At 33.6% G+C, this 20609-nt stretch overlaps 1 long non-coding RNA gene across 1 annotated transcript; it reads left to right on the top strand.

Annotated features, from left to right (window-relative positions):
* The first annotated feature begins 1310 nt into the window (after window positions 1-1310).
* On the top strand, window positions 1311-18792 carry LOC120617109 (uncharacterized). Its single transcript, XR_005656773.1, has 6 exons — window positions 1311-8192; window positions 9857-10032; window positions 12208-12329; window positions 14724-14764; window positions 17001-17178; window positions 18615-18792. It is a non-coding gene; the product is annotated as an uncharacterized LOC120617109 (long non-coding RNA).
* Window positions 18793-20609: the final 1817 nt, after the last annotated feature.

Here is a 20609-nt window from a genome sequence, read left to right as displayed (position 1 = left end):
TGATTATTTACTATTATATTTTTGGCACCTATATAATATCTAGGTTTTTGTAGTTAGTCAGTATGTTCACCCTGACATCCATGTTTCACACTAACCTGTTACTTCTCCTGTAGCCATCGTCTCAACAACAACAAAAATAATATTTAGAAAGAAGATGGGGTATCCCAGAAACTATTTGGTAGAATAGATCAACATCTGATGTGTTTCAGATGAGGATCTCAAACAATGAGAAATGCAGAGAAAAAAGACATGATCATGAATACCCTGTTGATCAATGAAGCAAAGCTAACCTTGAAATGTCTCAGGATGTTTAATCTCAGTAATGTATTTTAAAATACTATATTTATTTTAGTTGCTAATCCATTAAATGTTCAAATTGTTTTCACCTATCCCAAACATACTGTGCAGTGACTCATCAGACATCTGTGACAAGTAAATATATACAGTGTATTTTTAGAGTAGCAAACATGTGTGCATGCATTTATAGTACAAGCAAAATTAAACCTGATCTGAAAAAAAGTGATTTTTTTAGCCCTGACCACTATTGTGCCATTTTCATCTTTAGAACTCACATTTTCATAGTACGATGTTCAGATCATCTCCCACCTTTAAATGCCAGAATTAATGGAGAATTGTTCTTTTTCCTGTATAGTACTTTTCTAGAGAAGCTTTTCTGCGATGAATGTTGAACGCTGTTAAGCCCTGTTTATGGCTTTAATAGCCTTGCATTAATGAAAAAGTCAGATACCCTTTACATACCCACCTCAGGGGGTCATCTAGGAGATGTTCTATTGATGTGAAAGAGAGTCAAATTGATTTCTGCCAAAGATGAGAAAGTAGCAAAAAGGCTCAAACTGCACGTGGATAATTAAATGGCTTGTTTTATCACAAATATTCACTGCACATGTTTTCTACTTATTTATTCTAATGGCTGTCCCTTGCTTTTCATACAGCTCAAATTCTAATGTCTCAACTCTTACAGCAGAAAGAGGGAATGAAGAGGATCTTCATTATAATATCATAGTATTATAATATCATAGTGAGAAGAGAGTTAAATGTAGAGATATCATTCCTGCCTTTTGACTTGTGTGTGTTCAGAGTTATTCGGATAATTGGAAAGTTTGCTTTTTTTCCCCATGAATTCGACTTCTTGGAATAATTAATCAGGATCTTAATCACTGCATCTGTAAAAATGAAGGAAGATGTGGGAGACTAAGAATTTTAATTCTTTCTAGCACAGAATTTTATATATATATATATACATATATATATATATGTGTATATATATATATATATATATATATATATATATTTCCCCTTCATACCTTTAAAGTATCAGGAATTTCCAAGCTATCAAGATATGCTTAATCTGGCCATGCATAGTCTTCAAAATAGTCTATATTTCATTTATTTTCAAAATACTTTCCATTTCAGTAGGTTTCTATGAAGTGAAAACATTTACTATGATGGACGAATTTAAAGAGAGCTGTTTTAGCAGTATCTTAAGTGAATAATGTAAAAGCATTGCAAAAATATAGTAAAATAAAGAAGTAAGCCTCTTTTTTAAAAATGTGCTAAATTTTAAAACCTTATTCTGCAAATTGGACAAAACCAGATATTTTATTAGGAATGAGTGCTTTAGAGAAGTCAGAGACAAAAGATAGAATCTGGAGTGGAGTCATCTGGATTAGCGAGACTCTGTCTCATTGTAAAAGAAAGACTACCATGGCCAGGGGAGTTTACAGTGAAACTGACACAGGCTGGGACTCATGATGCTGCCAAGGTGGAACCAATATTGATGGAAGGTGCCTGGAACAAGACAGTGGGAGAACCAGAAATTAATGACTCGAATTCAAACAGGAGATCACAAGATGAAGCAAAAGACAACTGAAGCAAGAAGTAACAGGAAGGAAGAGAGTGATAAACACTAGCCAGAGCATGTGCGTGAGACCAAGTTAGAGACATGTATGTTTTCCTGATTCATGAAGCCAGGGAGGAGATAAAATTTCAGGCAGCTAGTCATGTGGCTTTTTTTTTTTTATCTGAATGTAAATAGTCATCACAATCAATTAATGAAATTAGTCATTCTCACAGTTTGCATGTATGAAAATTTAAGAATGTTGGGCACTCTATACAAAGATGTAAAAATGAATGAGGAAGTTCTCTATTAACTTACATGGAGTAATTTTCAAGATGTATTTTTAAGTGTAAAAAGCAAAGTGTGAAAGAATATAGTATGCAGCCTTTATAAAGAAGGAAAAGTAAACAAGAAAATTATATCTGCTTATTTTTTAAAAAGTAACTCAGATAATAAAATATAGAAAAAAATGAGGTGGGTTACAGGGGTGGTGGGAACAGAGTGGAAAGAATGGGGAATGGGAGTGGGTTAGAAGAATAGAAGGGGAAGAAGAGAAATTTCTCTGAGTATACCTTTATGTGTAGTTCTGCATCTTAGAATCATAGCAATATTTCATAAACAGAACCAATAAATAATTAAACTCAAATAGGATATGAGGGAATGACCAAAAATGGAATACAAAAAAAACAAATAAATCTAATCTTATTACAAATGAATAACGCGGGCCCTACTGAAGGTGTAGCAGAAAAATAGACTAAGAAACTTCGTAAAAATATTTTGACAAGATATTTTAAGATTTAAAAAATAACTACACAAATGATATATTCCAGTTAGTAAATTTGATTTTCACTGGGTTATAGATTAGCAATTCTGAAACTATCTTCTGTGAATGTATCTTATAGAAATAGATGGTGGGTAATGAGACCCAGGTTTCTCACTATCAGAGAAAGGAGTTACAAATAAGGAAAAGGAAAGGCTAGAATGAACTGTGTGATGATGGATTGGAATTTGAAATATCAGTTGAAACTCATGGATTTTATTATAAACAACGTCAATAGATAAACAGATGTAGATGTGCATATATATGTGGGTTACTATCCATATGAAAATTTTCTACCCATATTCACTGAAAAGGTATAACAGCAATGAGAAAACTGTATGCCTAGATAGTGGTTTCTATAAACAATTTCCCAAAAGAAACAAAAACTCTTGAAAAAATGGTAGTTTCTAGAGCTGAGAAATTACTGAGGAAGTAAAAGATGAGTCTGGAATATCTTAAAGTGCTAAAAAAAAGAAAGAAAATGTTACAACAAATAAAGGATGGGGGTCATAGATACCAACTTAAGGAAGCTCCCAATAGCTAAAGATGAGACAATTTGAGGGGAAAACTACACAGTGATAAGCAATGGAAAACCCACAACTATCCATGACTTTATATTGAGTAAGTAAGTACTTAAAACCATAAACAACTAAATGGTATAAAAGGGACAGCTCTTCCTTACAATAGAATGTCAAATAATAAATATAGGAGGAATGATAAAATTTGACACTTGGTATACATTATACTAATAGGTATTACAGGTAAGAGTCATCAATTAATGCTCAAAGAAGTGGATGAAAGTATGAGAAAAAATTTTTCGTAGTCTCAAAGTACCTCCCCACAAAATAGTTACTAATTTCAAAAGGAAAAGCAGAAATTTTACAATGGAGAAACCTGGCAAAAAATTACTTACTAACTAATATTATCAGGAGTAAGGCATATCATCAATTACTGTATGTTTTTTAAACTCTATAGGCATTTATCTGAAAACTTTAACATAGAAGAAACACCACTTCCATTAGAGTAATTTTCTCCCTGCTGACTTTTCAGGCACAATATTACACAGAATATATCCAGTGAGACTAAACACTGTTGTGGACTTGCTTGTTGTTTCAGTCTGATGACAAGGAAACTGTCTAGTGTAATGTCTTCTGAGTTTATTGGAGGACCCTACACAAGAGCTATTAGACCAAATGACAGCACCTCTCTATTCAAGAAAAGGACTGTGACAGAGATAATCTGATCAACTGAATGAACTCTATCATTAGGGTGATAGATGTCACACTTCTTTTTCTTGTGTCACTCATATAGCTTCAAGAGCTAAGTAAGAAAACTTAACCCATGACCTGCACAAAGTTATTGGACATCTTCAAGGATATTCCAAACACCACAGCCATGAGCTAAACAGATGCTGTCTCCCAGATGTAGCATTTACCTTGATTATACTACTGGCAATAATCATTGGCTGTAGTGCAAAAATATATTTCCTCAAAATTATTCTGTAGAATGCTGGTTTTAAGGAATGCTAAATGACATTCAATAAAGGAAGAGAATAACTTTCATTTGACCTATATGAAAAGTTAAAATATCCATTTAAAAATATCCATACTGTCATTGTAAAAATCAAATCAAATCAAATTGAAATTGTTACCTTAAATATTGATTCTTAATTCAGATACCTAAATTCAGATATAATTCCTAAAGATTAAATCTGATTGCATTAAAGAAGGAATGGATTAAGTTTAGAAAATACCTAGGTAATATATCTTTAACTCATGAATTTTCAAAGTCTTACTTGTTGTCAAATTATATTATGCGTTTTCAAGAGGAAAGAAATAGGGTGCAGCACTTCACTAACGTACTCAACCTCATAGACTACCACCACTGCCCTTTTTCCTAGAATATCTTAAGGAATAATATGCTGTTACACATTTTAGGAAATAGTATCTTAAGTAACAACAAATTAATCACCAAATAAGCCTCAGCCATAATAAACAACAATAGAAAAATGAAGTCCTTGTGCTTAAAATTGTGCCAAAAAATTAAAGCTTACATTTAGATATTAATAAAGAACGAAATCATTAAAAAATATATTAAAATGCCAAATGGTTCAGATGATCATTTCAATAGGGAATATCAACATGGGTTAGAATCAGTAGAAGAGGCAAAGGAGCAGAGATTGGAGCTGAGCTTAAATGTGTGAGCAGGCTTTGCATAGGTGGTGAGCAGAATTGCACAGAGTGCTCCACACACAGTAGATGCTTGTTAAGTGCTTGTTAATTAACCAACTAGCCTAAACCATATAGCTCTCAGAGGAAACTGGCCTGCCTCAAACTGGAGAGGAGCCACTAGTAATCTTTTCATTTGGCAATGATGCAGTGGAGGCGCCTTTGCAGGAAAATCATTAAAGCATCTTTGAAGAGACTGCACAAGCACTTTTCCCAGCAACCTGCAATGAGACCAGTCAGGCTGTTATGCGTGTCCTGGAATTCTTCCTTTAGAGATGAAAACTTGGCTGAAATGGTAGAGGGCTTGAGGGTGCAGTATATCATCTCTATCTGTCTTAGGGAGCATGTATTAATATCTCTCTGCTGAGGTAGAACTAGCCCATTAAGTTATGAATATGTCATCACTCCCTGGACTTACTTTCCACTCGATCAAAAATACTGGCTAAGCAAGATCATGTAAGCAAGACACTATGACAGGTATTATAATATGGCAGGTAGGAATAGTTATATCGACTTATCTGGAATGAAGGAGGCCAATATATACTTTGTTAAAGCCTTCTTAAGTGTGTGATTCATATCTTATTTATCTCTCTATTCTATTGCCAAACATTGAACATAGTGTGTACTCAGTAAATAACTTTAATCAGGTAGAACACAGTTTAAGTAATATGTCCAGAAAACAGCAGAAACAATATTAGTAGATCATAATTGATTAAGTTGTTTGAAATAAACTTTGGGAATTCTGGCAATATGACAGACCAAATAAACCCTGTTTGGGGCCTCTACCTCTGTAAACATTTAAAAATAAAACTAAAATAATAGAAAACATTAATATGAAAGATAGTAGTAAACTGAGGTTTAAAGTGATTTTTATTGTTCAGGAGGAATTTAGAAATATAAAGTAGATATAGACTTTGCTAACCAATGTATATATGGTAAAAATATAAAGCAGAATTTATACATTCTATCCTTATACATACTAAAGCTGTAAAGAAAAAAAGAATAAAGTATACTTAATCAATCTTTTAAAAAAGATTAAATGAGGTAAAGAAAACCATATATAATGAATTAAATAAAAATCATTAAAAGGAAGGTAAGATATATTAGCTTCTATATCAGTAATCACAGTATACAGAAATGAGCTACTTTGCCTGTTAAAGATTCTGAAATGAGTAGAAAAGAAAATCCATTTATACTGTTATAACAATAGTTATAATACATCTAAACGTTGACACAGAAAAATTGAAAGCAAATGGATTATATCTACATATACATACACATGAGCATAAGTGCACATACACACACACATTTCAAGTGAGATATTTAACAAAAAATCCTAGGGTAGCATTATTATCATACAAAATATACTTAAAAGAACAAAATCGTTATTGATTTTAAGAGGGTTGTTACTTAATGATAAAATTAAAAATTCACTAAGAATTTTTGAATCATGAATCTGTATGTGTCTGTCAACATTGCTTTATAAAATACATAGAAAAAATGACAAAAAGATAAATTGATAAGTTCCTAAAGTTGCTAGGGAATTTTAACTTTTCTGTTTCAAAACTGATATGGTCAAGCATTCAATTCTTTTTTAAGAACTCACTCTGTTCCTATTGTTGTGGTCAGAAATAAATTTGAGCTGGATCTTAAATGCTCTCGCTAGACAGAGTAGAGAAAGGCATTCCGTACAGCAGACTTTTAGAAAGAGTTTAATGATATCAAAGTCTAAGTCTTAACCACAGTATTATGTCATATACTGATGTTTAGAGTGGCTTTTTTCACTTAAAGGATCCCACCTTTCTAATAAAACAGGAAAGTAGCCTGCATTAAAATTCAGTATTGCCCTAAGTTGCTACCATACTTATGAAAAGACTTAGTATGATTCACAAGTGACTTGAAATTTCTTTGAAAATATTTTAATATATGCCTTACAATGCTAGATTTTACAATAATCTTTAAGTATAATGACACAAAAGATGAAATCTCCAGATATTAGTTGGTCATTATAAAAATGCAAATAAAAAAAAATCAAATTATCTCTTTTAATCTTGAATTCTTAATTTAGTTACCTATATACAGAGGTAAATTCTTAAATATTGCATCTGACTTCATTAAACCAGGTAATGCAATCTATGATGGGTAATACAGATATGATTTTCCTTAATCTTTTCTAAAACTATATGCCTTTATTGAATTCTATGATTTTTGTTGTATTTAGTACTGTTAATTATAAGATATTATTGAGTATTCGTGAATAACTTATTTTACATATGCCCTTTTACAAAGCTTAGGTCTTTAGTTATCATGTTGAAATAAGAACTTTTCATTAATAGTTACAACTGAGTGGTATAAATTACTTACTTGTCCACTAACCAGATCCTTCTATGAGGACAGGAATCTTATTTGTCTTGGTCAGCACTGTATCCCATCACTTAGAGTACAAGTAAAATAATTATTACTTCAGCATATAAACGAATGAACAAACAGGTGAGTAAACATGTAAGTAAGTAAGCCATTTTGCACCAGGAAAACCTTTATATTAAAAAATGGATACTTTATTTAAATGGGAAAGTACCTGAGATTTTCAAGAGTTCTTCGTTAGGTCCCTGACCATTCCTGGCAGATATTAACTGTAAACAAGAATTAGGAGAGCTTTTTAGAAGCTCCTCAGTGTTCCCTTATGTTCAGAATAGGTGCCATTTCTAGAAGAACCAAATATAGTCACGATCTTTAAAAGCGAAAAGAATTTGTTCACACTAATTGGGCCTGGGCTGGGAGCTCTGTGCAGATTTTAATTCTGTTCTAAAGCATTTGTCTAGGACAATAGATTTTTTTCTAGATGCTACTAGCCTAGGGACAAGATAACTCTACAGTGTCCATTCTTCAACTCCAGTCTTTAAAGTCTTCTTGTAAACTGTGTTTTAAATCTGTATACAAGCTCCAAGTCTCCCTCTTGTCTTACTTTTTGTTCAGAGCCTGAGCTATCATCACAAAATCAAGTTCTTGACTTCTTTGTGTTTAATACTTTCCACTTAGCCTTTACTAAGATCCGTCAATCTACACTTTATGTTCACAGCCTACATGAGACAAATTTGCTCTGACTTGAAGGAAGGAAGGAAGGAGGGAAGAAGGAAAGAAGGGAGGAAAGGAGGAAGGAGGCAATCTATACATCAAAGTTGTATTTCTTTTTTTTTTTTCCCCTCTTTAATTCCCCCTCCCACACACTTCCACCCTTGACCTGTGGATGTTGCCATCTCTCCCCTTACGAACCGGATCTCTGAAGGTAGGGCATCTCCTCCCAGCACTTGGGGCACACCCGCGGGCCTGGCGCCCCAGCACACTGGGGAGCCCTGTGCACCTGGGCTGGCGCACATGGGATATGGTCCGTGGCTCCACCTGGGGCATGAACCCAGGACCTTCTGCATGTAAAATAGACATGCTAACTGCTACATTATGGAGCCACCCCTAAAGTTGTATTTCTTTGGATTAAACAACATATTTTCCCAGAAAATTTTATTTAAATTCAAATAGTTCAAGGAATCTTGAAGATAAAAAAAGAATTATCCCTCTTTTTGAAAGAACTAATCAATTATATAGCTTTCTGTCAAGGAAGAAAGGAACTAACATGAAAATAGAATATTGGACATCTAGGAAATCAGGGACCTTAGAAAGGAAATGAAAAGGGCACAAAAACAGATAATGGGACTCTAAAACCTAACTTTGCTTACCTCATACATTTCCCTGAGTTTGTATATGTGCAGAATTTGATGCACCTAAAACCTTTAGAATATTCTATTATATCTTTTAAGCTCTAATTCTATTCCAAGCAAAATTTACAGACTTAAAAGTTTAATATTTAATTTTATTTGTAGCAGAGGAACACAGACCTTTAAAGGTTCTACCTGTGATAATAATCTGGAAAAGAGAAACAATATTCTTCCATTACTAAAAGCTATGAGTCAAATAATATAAAAGTTTTTTTATATATGTTTCTTCCCCTTGAATATATGAAACTCCACTTCACTAACAATAACTAATTCATCTTTACTGCATAAAATGTAAGTTTTCATAACTGCAAAAAAATAGTATACACATCACTTAAAACTAAAATGAAAAAAAAAAACCTTTATATGAGCAATAAATATAATAAACATGTTTTAATGTAAATGTAAAACACAAACCTCAGACAATGGGCCTACATGAACACTGTGATATTTAGACATTTGTCAGGCAGCCCTTTTCTGTTTTGACAACCAAATGAATGTTATATATAGTGAGACTCTCTTTGGAAGATAGAATTCCTTGCCTGGTTTCTTTTACTCTGAATACAACTGTAAGACATTTCAATGTGTGGGAAGCATCTATGGTACAGAGAGTTGGAAAACATTCAGGCATGAAGTACCAAAACAGTCAAATACTTGCAAATCCAATCTGCTCGTCCATAATGATTCACTCTCTTGTTTAAAACACATTTTCAAAGCCTAGGGCAATCCAACCTGTAAAGTTAAAAAAAGCCTTTTGCTTTTGACCTTCTTACGAATGAACTTAAAAAGAAGGAATATAGAATCTAAATGTTAATAATTTTCAGTTCTAGGAGGTGTTTTTTTCCCCCTGTGCTCAGACATGCGACAAAAATTAACTGCAATTCTCATATCTTTACATCTTCTATAGTCTTTGTTCTTATTTTTTTTATTCCTGCTTTGTATAAACTATAGGAGGAGAAACCAGCAATGCGACTTTCTGCATAAAAGAAAGCAATGGTTCCCAAAATTTTGAATTTATTTTGATTAATATTCTCTGCATGGGTTCCATTATAGCCAGCTGGAAATTATCTTTGAGTTCTTTGGATAAGACAAATGTGTATGAATTTTAAATTTGTAAAAACAAAATAACAATATTGTTGATAATTCATCATTTATGTCATATTTTTTCTTTTATACTTTTTAGGAGGCCAGGTTTATAACAAATACGTCTTCTTCTCCCACACTCTGCTCCTGTTCTGCTTTCGAGGAGAACTTATTTGAATTATTTTACCCCAAGAGAAGCGTATTGAATATAACTTCTTTCAGTTTTGATTATGTCTAGTGACAATTGATGAAGTGAATATCTTTCAGCCATGTAGAGTAAGTATTTAGAAGAAATAAGAAACATAAAAAAATAGAAAACTAGAGGAATAGTAACATTCTGGCAATATTCATTTTGTTAGCACTACGCCAAAAAACAGTCTAATACTCTGGAGAACTATTAGAGTTCCTACAGAAGCATGAAGAAAAAATCATAATAAAATCTGGAATGTTTTAGTTTGGGAATTTTATTAAATTTGTAAACATATTAGATATTCAAAATATCACATTGAAAATTTCTTTCAATTCTGACCAAATAAAGTAAACTCATTAAGAAATGTCAGTAAAGAAAAGACCATAATTAAAAAAAAAAAAAAAATAGTTCTTTCCTGTCTAAAAAAAAAAGGTGTGTTTATAATAACCTTCTTTCAAGGCATTTGAGGATTTAGACAATGAAAACATACAATTCTCAATATTCTAACTGGAGTAGGATCTTTATGTAGTATTATATACAATTTTCTATGACATATATTTTTTAGTGATTATAAATAAGAATGAAAAAAATTAGTTCTTAAAAAATATGAAAATGCAAATGTTTTCCTAAGTTATGGTATTAAACATAGTCACTTGCTTTCCATCTAAGTCATAACTTTTGTTTTTACAAATGCACTTAAAACTTCTTTGTTTTTTTTAAGTGAAATTACATTTTTTATTATGCTAGTACATATATTATTAAAAGTTATTTGATTAGATGTTATATTAAATATTGTGTAAGGTTACAGTGAAAATAAAACCTCTTATTAGGATGAATTGTTATAGGTGTTTGCTATTTCATAAATCATCTAGTTAAACTCTTATTTAGTATTTATTTATTTATTTATTTTTTTGCTGTGCAGAAGTAAGTTTATTTTGTGACAGCCTTAAAAAAGAACATGGTTCTGAAGGTGAATGCAAAGCTCTGTACCATGGCTGGAAGCAAATTATTTAAAAACTCCTATCTACTTTCATAGAAATGTGAAAACTATAAAAGAAGTATTTAAAATATTTCAGCTTGGTGAAGATTTTAACTTCATTTAGGTGCTTCTTTAAAAATGCAACCAATCTAAGAATATCCATAAAATATAACACACTGTGATAAATATATAAGAAAAGGAAAATCAAATAGAAAAATGGCCAAAAGACTTAAGTAGATGTTTTACAGAAGAGGATATCCAATAATCATATGAAAATGTGGTAAACTTAATTGATCATCATGGAAATGCCAATTATAACATTTTGATAATACTATAAATAAACCCTCCATAACATCTAAAATTAAAAAGACAGATATTACTAAGTTTCAGTCAAGATATGTGTGAATCGGTACATTTTGGGAAAGTTTTAGGCAGTATCTTCTAACGCTGAACAACAAAACTCTATGACCCAGCAATTATCACTCTTGATGTATAATTATCTAAATTGCATTCTACACCCAAAGACATATAGCAGCATTGTTAGTAATAGATCTTCTGGAAACTACCAAAATGCCTATTAATCATAAAATGAGTATATAAATTGTAGCATATTCATACAATGAAAGCTTATACAGCAATAAAAATGAAGGAACTATCATATGCAACAATGTAAGTCAATTTCACAAATATATCAAGATAAAGAAATCAGACATAGGAGTACATATTGTATAAATCTATATAAAGTTCAAAAACAGATAAACCTAAACTATGATTTTAGAAGTCAGATTAGTTGTTAACTCTGTCAGGGATAGTGATGGAGATGGAACAAGAAGTGATCTGGAAAAATGATTATGTTCTGTTTTTTTTTTTTATCTGAGTATTAGTCATATGAATAAATACATGTGAAAATTTATCAAAACATATACTTAAGATTTGAGGAGAAGGAAAGTTATCTTCAATAAAAATTTTACATTAAAAAGCAATTATTTTAAGTGCCCAGATAAGGATTCATGCCTGGGAGGGATCTAGGAATGTGTTTAAACTGAATTATCTATTTGAAAGATTTATAAAGGTAAGATCTTTTAGCTTAATTCTACTCACTTTTGACTTTGACTTCTCTTTATTCCTTTCACGTCACTGGAGTAGTCGAGGGCATTTTGGAGGTCCAGCTTAAAGAAAGTTGAGTTGGATATATATTCAGTCTGTATCAAATGAGATTGATTTATGGAGTTTGCAGTCACTTCCACGTATAATTACATTATTGGTTGCTGTCCTTGTATAGGAATGACTTCTGGGAATTCTCTGAGGGCCCACTGCACTGCTATACTGAGATAATGCATCAGGAAGAGCAATCCTATGGAGAGAAAAAAAGGTATCTGCAACCCTCAGCACTGGAAATATGAGGTTAGTGGAGGATGAACACAGTATGAACGTACAGACCAAAACCTATTCTATGAAAAGTTCTTCTGATGAATACATATCTAAAAATTTAAGTATTTATTTAGTTTATGTCTCATCAAAATGTACGTTCTCTCCTGTCAGAAATAATACTTACCAGGGAAAACTATGTAATTATAAAAGCAGTATAATTTTTATGAGAATCAAAGAAAGTTGAGTTTACTAGTATTCCTGTGTTTGTAGGGAACAAACTTACAGCAGTACTAAAAACAGTGAACATGTGTGCAATTTTCTATGTTTTATGTACCTGAGCTGTCAACAATAAAGACAGATTTTGGTTAATCATGTTAGAAAAAAATCTAATTTTTATCTCTGTTTTCTCTATAGAAAATGATACTACATAATTGTTGCGAGGACAAGGATAATGCAGCCAAGAAATGTAGGGGAAAAAGTAGCGAGTCCATAAAAGCATGATTAGTGTTTTCTGGATTTTGTGATCATTTTGATATTTGTCTGAGCTTTTAAATTCACAATTTTGTATTTATTCTCTCATTATAATTACTGATTTTGTACTGATTTTTATATTTTCAATTTTGAACTTTATCTTAAAGAGAGTACCCCTACATTGTATAACATTCCAACACTACAAAACCAAAATCTGTCTTAGTAGGTTCCACCGCCCTTACTTCTTTGTCTTGTCAAAATCTTTCTTTCTTCTGTTTTTCTCCTATTCATACAGTCTCTGCATCTACAACCAAGGTGACCATGTTTATTGAAGTAAAGTCTGATTAGCTAGTTACTATAGATAAATAACAGGAGAATGAAGAATAAATGTTGAAAACAAACTTCAAATTATCAGTGCTTATAAAAGATATATTGATAGACACTCTGGAAGGGCATGACCTAAATAGAGTGTCAGACTGTTGGACCTCCATTAGGTAGCAAAGTTGCCTTCTTTCAGTCCACAAGGCATCTCCGATTGTGGAGTAGTTTAGACCTTTAGTCAAAACCCAGTTTGACCATTACAAGTTGTACAGTTGTCGCATGGATAAATTCCCAAGCCTCAGTTTTCTCATGTATAAAGGGGAGTGATAATGGAATTAAATGAGAGTTTTGGGGAGGAAATGATTGACTTCAATATTATGAGTTCCACAGAGGAGAATCCTTCCAAATGCTGTTTTATTTTCTCTCTACATGGAAAGGTAGTTACAAAATGCTTAGCTCAATGTCTAAAAAAAAAAAAAACAGAACAACAAAACTCTCAGAAGTATGACCTCAGAAGTATTTTCCTCTGAGGAAAATAAAAACTTCCTGCCTTCCTTCCACTGCCTCACTTACCTGAGCCGGAAAGAAAGGAAGTCCCTAGCCTAAAGGAAGGTAAAGCACTACAGGTCTTCCCCACCTGGAAGCTGTGCTCATGTGGGTGGATTAGTGGGGAGACAGTGTTTCCTTACGGTCTGTGGTCACTGTGAAGTCAGATCTCTGTCTCTTCTAGTCAAGCCAATCATGTCCTTCTCTCTGAGGTTCCAGAAGGTATAGCAGAAACTGCAATGCATACACACTCCACTAAGGCTTTTTTCAGAGAAGGCACAGAGCCATCTCATCTGATGTTCTAAATATAGGCGTCCACATGGCTTTCATCAAATATGTCCAGAAAATTGTGGGCTAGGCCATACATGCACAAATAAACCAGAAATCCTTTCAAACTACATCCCTAAAGTCCAAACACAAATTTAATTTCCAACCATTGTACTCCATTAGAACAAAATTATTTTATGCTGCTTAAAGTTCTACAGACTTTAATTACTGTAATAGCAATCTGGTGACCAAAAGAAGTAACAAATTGTCATTTGCTTGTGGGAAACAAGGAATATTAAGACCCCCCACAAAAATGTATTGACTTGGGGACTCCTACCAATGAGGAATAATTTAACTTACTCTTGGTCACAGCTAAAAAATAGTGACAAAACTGATGAGTATATGTTCACAAAAACATCTTCACAATCAATGCCATAAGCTTACTCATTGCCTTCAAGAGTTGCCTCCCACCACTTTGGTTTTCTGTTTGTTCGTTTTATTTTTTGTTGTTGTTTTGTTTATATTTTTCCTTTTATGGTAAGAGCATTTAACATAAGACCTACCCTACTGGCAAATTTTAAAGTTTACAAAACAGTACTGTTAGCTATGGGCTCTATGCTGTACGGTAGATCTCCAGAACTTCTTTATCTTGTGTAACTGGGACTTTGTACCCTTTTATCAACACCTCCCCTGTCCCCACCCAGTTCCATTCCACTCTTTGCTTCTATGTGTTCGACTATTTTGTATTCCACATATAAGTGAGAACATGCAGTATTTGTATTTCTGAGTCTGACTTATTTCACTTTGTATATTTTCCTCTAGGTTTGTGCATGTTGTCACAAATGACAGGATTTCTTTCTTTTGTAAGTCTCAATAATATTTCATTTTTATCTATCTAAAAACGTATATATGTAAATGTATATGTAATATGTATGTATGTGTGTGTGTGTGTGTGTGTGTGTGTATGTGTCTCTCACATTTTTTTAATTCATTCACTCAGTAGACATTTAAGTTGCTTCCATGTCTTGGCTATTGTAAATAATGCTGCGGTGAAGATGGGAGTGCAGATATTTTTCAAGATCATGATTTCAATTCCTGTGCATATATATCCAGAATTGGGATTGTTGAATCAAATGATAATTGTGTTTTTAATTTTTTTTGAAGAATGTTTATATTAGTTTACATAGTACTTGCACCAATGAGTGTAAATTAATTGTAGTTAATTATAATTAATTATAAATTAACAGTGTACAAGGGTTCCCTTTTCTTCACATCCTCATCAATAAAAAGGCAATTATGGAAAGAGAAAAAATATTTGCAGACCATGTATCTGTAAGGGGTTCATCGTTTATTATCCAAAATATATAAGACTCACAATAGCAAAACAAAACAACAACAACAACAACAAAAACAGATAATTTGTTTTAAAAAATGGGCAAAGGATCTGAATAGACATTTCTCCAAAGAAGACATATGTATGGCCAACACATAAATGAAAGGTACTCAATATCAGTATTCACATCTAGTAGGATGACTATTATAGATAGCTTTGTTTTTAATACATGTATGTATGTGAGTGTGTGCGACAAGACTTGTTAATAGACTGGGGTGGGATATATAACAATTAATAATAGGTGTCATCATGGAGAGAAAAGACATGGCAATCTTAGGGGATAACGAGGTCCTAAAGAAGCCGGAGGAAGGTAAACACAGGGAATACATGTGGTAGATGTGGATGGTGGGACTACAGTGAAGGTGTTATGGAGAGTTTGGGCAGTTGTCAAGAGCTAGAGGTAGAAAGAGGATGACAAATACCATGCAAATTAATTTTCTACTTCCAAACTATAAAATTATTAGAAAGTTAAATTTTTATTGAACACTTCCCCAGGAGATGATTGGGATAGAGATGGAGCTAGGAAGGCAGAGGGGCCTTCTGTGTACTCGACCAATGAAACTTATTCATGGTTTGTATGCAGTTTTCCTTGTTTAGGCCTTCTGTGCTATGTGAGATGTACTTGTGGTTCCAAATGCCTCAACCCTGATTGTAGCTTCTCTCCATGCCTCAGTCCTGAAGTGGTGGCAGTTTCTACTGTCCTTTAATGAACCTCAAGTTCTAGTTGGTCCTTTTAGATCTAAAACTCCTGCCTCCCCGGGATTCTCATTTTCCTGAGCTCTCACCTCTTATGGCTAGTTCCAGCTGTCTTCTTTGTGCTGGCCTCTAGCCACTTTACCTTGATTTTCAAACAAACATAATACTTCGAACGAGTCATACAAGGTGCATAAGGTAGTGTGACAAGGTATCTTTGCAGCAACAGCAACAGCACAGATCATTTATTATTAATTATTATTACTAAACTAGACTAAGGGATTGCCTTAATTTTGCAGTGATATGATGCAAGTCATTCTGATTCTGTCATCTCTGTCTCTCTATCTTCCTGTTAAATTACTTAGCCCTATTCCTCATCCCTGCCCATCCCTCTCAGCTCAGCAACTCCAGAATAATTCATTCCACAATTCAGGTCCCTATAGCTCCTGCCTGGAACTTAGCTATAGATCTACCTTTACCTTTTTAAAATCCAGACACTGATTAATGTGTTCTGTTAAAGAAAGTCCCCTCTACTTTGGACCCCACACATCTTCCTCCCATAGGTACAACTTGTGCCATGCCCTTGTCTCACTTTTCAAAAGCTAAAGCAGAAAACAGTCTTTTTTCGTGTATTTCCGCTGATTCACATATGAGTGAGTGGGGATGTTATTTGCCGACTTAACTATTTTTAACTCTTAGACTCACTGTTGGATAATATGTCATTTGGGGGAAGCTATCGGATGTGCCTGAAGCCCACACTGACTCCAATCCGGTCATTCCATTTTTCAGATAATACTGTCGTACACAGTGTTTTCCTAGACGTGATCTCATCTTATCCTCACAATAACCCTGCGACTTTGACAGGACAGGTAGTGCATCAGTCGAGATCATGTCAGGGGAGAGAAAACAGGAGAGAATTTAATGTGAAGATTTAACTAGGTGTAAAGTTGTTAACTACTGAAAAGTATAAAAGGAAAATTCTAAGGTTTCTTAAAGGTAACTGCTTAATAAAGCCCCTAGAACTGAAGCAACAAAGAGAAGAGGTTGCAACTGTTACAGTTCAAGAGCTTGGAGGGGATGTCCCCATGGAGTCAAAATTCAGATCGCTGAGGAGGTGGTGCTGCTATGCTGATGCTGACATCTCTGAGCTGGGAAGACGGACCCTGTGGGGCAGGAGCACAGACTGCAGAGGTGGGAGTTCCAAGTCGTGCTTGTGTCTAGAGCAGAGAAAGGAAGCATGAAGCTGGCTTTGCAAGTATTAGAAACCAGAAAACAGGATTCAGTGGCTGCTACTGAAAGTTGCTGCTGCTGTCAAGGGCAGGCAGGACTCATGGGAACTGCCAGCTACGAAGTTTTCCCTTATTCTCCCTTCAGGACCGTGGTGTCCCTCTAGTGTTTGCCATTGTCAGAGCCTAAGAGGTACCAGCAAGCAAAGCAGACAGGTGATGCACAGATTCCAGCCCAGTATACACAGTGGAAGGTTTGGAGGTTAAGGCTGAGAATTTAATAACTAGAACAGGTAATTTTCCTGGCCTAATTTTGCAAAACAGACAAACAAACAAACAAAAGGAAAATAAAGCTTAGAGAATGTAACCAAAGCAAAATATCTTGGTAAGGTAGAGCTGGTTAAGTGGTAGTGCTGGGGCTTACATTCAGATATCTTGGTTATAAATGTCATGCTCTTTTCATTATGCTAAATTTTCTGAGGCCCAAATGGTTGAAATAACCTACCTTAAATCACATTCTATTTCATTGGCACAGACTGAAAAAAATCTCTCTCTCTCAAAATATCTAATTTATAAATTTTTCTGTGTATCGCCCTAACACAAAAAATGTCTCATGTATGTGAGAGATCAGGTTTATGAGAAAAGAGAAGTCTAGTTTGGGAAAAGAGGAGGGCCTCACACCTACAGCTTTTAGCAAAGGACAGCTAAGCTGACAGGAGGAACAGCTAAACTGAAATAATTAAATGCCCCATTCATTTATGAGTTCATTCTTTCAACAAAATTATTTCATGTCTACCTCATTCCAGATGCTATTGTAGGGGGTAGTGGCCCAGATTTGAATATAAATTCTTGCTTTCATGCAGTTAACAATATAGTAAGGGAGCTAGATGATCAGTAATATGAATACCATGTGTAGTATGTTAGAGAGAAAAGTCCTCGTGGAGAAAGTCAGGTTGGAGTTATGGCCTGAAGGAAGCAAGCAGGTGAGTCATGTAAATGTTTGGGGTAATGTGTTCCAGGCCAGAGGAGCTTCTTCCTTTTTTCCTCTTCTGCCACAGGACCTCTGTGCAGAAGGTCCTGTGGCAGAAGAGGAAAAAATGAAGAAGCTAGAGGTGCAGGAGCATCATGAACAAGTAATAGGAAATGATGTTAGAGAAATAACAGAGGACCTGTTCATGTAGGGCCTTGTTTGAAGATCTCCACTGCAATAGATTGTATCATTGTTCATTAGTATCTGCTACCTCTCCTGAAGAACAATTTTACTTCCTTCCTTCTTGGTATCATGTATGGCAATGTGACTTGCTATGGTCAGTGAAATGTGAGCATACATAGTATATGTTTCTTCAGACAGAAGCTTTAAGAGCTAGCATATGGTTCACCCTATGCTCTTCTCTTTACTAGGATCACCAGCTCTATCGGCCTGGTTCTCAGAGGAGAAGTGATGTGGAACTGAACTTAAGCGAACTTGAAATGGACATGGAAAGTTGGAAATCAACCTTCGTTGTTACAAGCCACCGAGATTTTGTTTGTTACTGCAACACACTTTGGGCTATTTGGGATGATAAATACTCAATTCCTTTAGTTATATATGATTAATATATAGGCCTGTTTTTTTTACCCCTAAGTATAGTACTGTAGGGTTTACTTTTAGAAGAAATATGTTACCTTGGACTTGATGGTGCTCTAGTGGTGCTGTCCTTTTGAGAAAATGCTTCTAAGATGGACAGTGATGCTTTCAGTCAAAAAGACAAAGGTTTAAGTTATATCTTTGGTTACTCCCTTTCATACAAGCTATCAGTTAAAAAAGTCAAAATTCTATTCTGAAATTCTTCTTTCTTAAAGAAATTAGATATTGCCTACTCACCTTGTTCTAACAATTGGGAGAATTAAAGAATACTGGAGGGAAGAAAGGGAAGAGAAGAAAGTACATGCCAGCCTCTCAGTTTTCTGTTATTGATTCTGGCTATAAACATGATAATTTTCCTTATGATTAAATGAAGAAAGAGGAAAGTTAGAATATGAAAACTTCCTAAGGATGATTTTATGAGATACCAAATATAATGAAGCACCAACTAAAAATTAGTGCTATAATTAAAGAGATATAAACTAAAAAATACCATTAGTCTCATATGCCTCTATCAATATCATGAAGAAATTATGTAAAGCTATTTTTATAGCATTTCTCTTAATCATATAACACATTCCTTAAAATTAAAAATCTGACTCAGTCAGTTTGGTGTCTCCAATACCAAATATATTATGTAGAAACAAAACAAAAAAAGATTTTGTTTAACTAAAATAGAAAAAAAATAGAACTTTAAAGAAATTGATCATTTGTTTGAAAATTTATTAAAATTTAATTTGATTTTCAAACCTTTTTCCCTTTTTTTTAATCTAGAACATGAATTAGCATTGACATGTCAGAAATATCTAGATATTTGCATATATATGTAAACATATATGGTTATATATTATGTATGGCTATATTCATATAAAATATATATATAATTTTAAGTATTTTCATGTTTTATTTTCTGTTATATTTGATCAAGGCATCATTTAACTAAGAAACATAAGACCTTTTTTTTTTGTCTACAGTGCAGGAAAAGCCTGTTGTAAGAGTGAATTGATTGCTTGAGTAGACATCTCAATTTCAATATCCTTTGATTTTCCTTTCATTTAATACTGAAAGCCAATATACTACTAACCCTGTAAAGTTTATTTTTATTTACTGAATTTCTGTAAGATGCAACTGGGGAGGAGTTTGAAGGGAAAAATAATGTGTCTAGAATGTTATTATTAATATACAGAGGAGGTGTCATGTTAGGAATGGCTAGAATGTTGTTAATATGACTCTAGCAGAATAGACATAGCCTCTAAATGGTGACATAAATTACAAGTAGTGTTCGCATTGCTGTTTGATGCTATTATCTAAGACAATATAAATTTTAGACTGGAAGCAAGTTGGCTACAGTCTTCAATAAAGATGCAGCTCTCTTATGCTGCACCTCCTACAGCAAAACTAATTAGGACATTATGCTGGTGACAGCTAGAATCCTCATGATGTTATATAATCTTCTGGGATTCAGTACTATTTTGCCCATTAGCTTTTTTTTTCTCAAAAAGAAAATCCTGGATTTGTTATTCCCTGACACTTTTACAGATGAAACATGAACAGCATTACATATATGAATGCACATCCTTCTCATAATTTCAGCTTCACAAATCCATATTGAATAATGAATTTAGGAACAGCAAAAAAACATAGGAAGAGACACAGAAATTCAGATCTATTAATTATATTATTTATTCCTTGAAATAGCTTTGATAGGTAAAGCATTTAGAACATCATTGGCCTTAAAAATATGAGGGGTACATATGGGTATTTTTCACAGT

Source organism: Pteropus medius, unplaced genomic scaffold, assembly GCF_902729225.1.
Source record: "Pteropus medius unplaced genomic scaffold, Ma_sr-lr_union100, whole genome shotgun sequence".
Taxonomy (NCBI): domain Eukaryota; kingdom Metazoa; phylum Chordata; class Mammalia; order Chiroptera; family Pteropodidae; genus Pteropus; species Pteropus medius.
The sequence above is the reverse complement of the archived record's forward strand: the minus strand, read 5'-3'. Positions and strand labels throughout refer to the sequence as shown.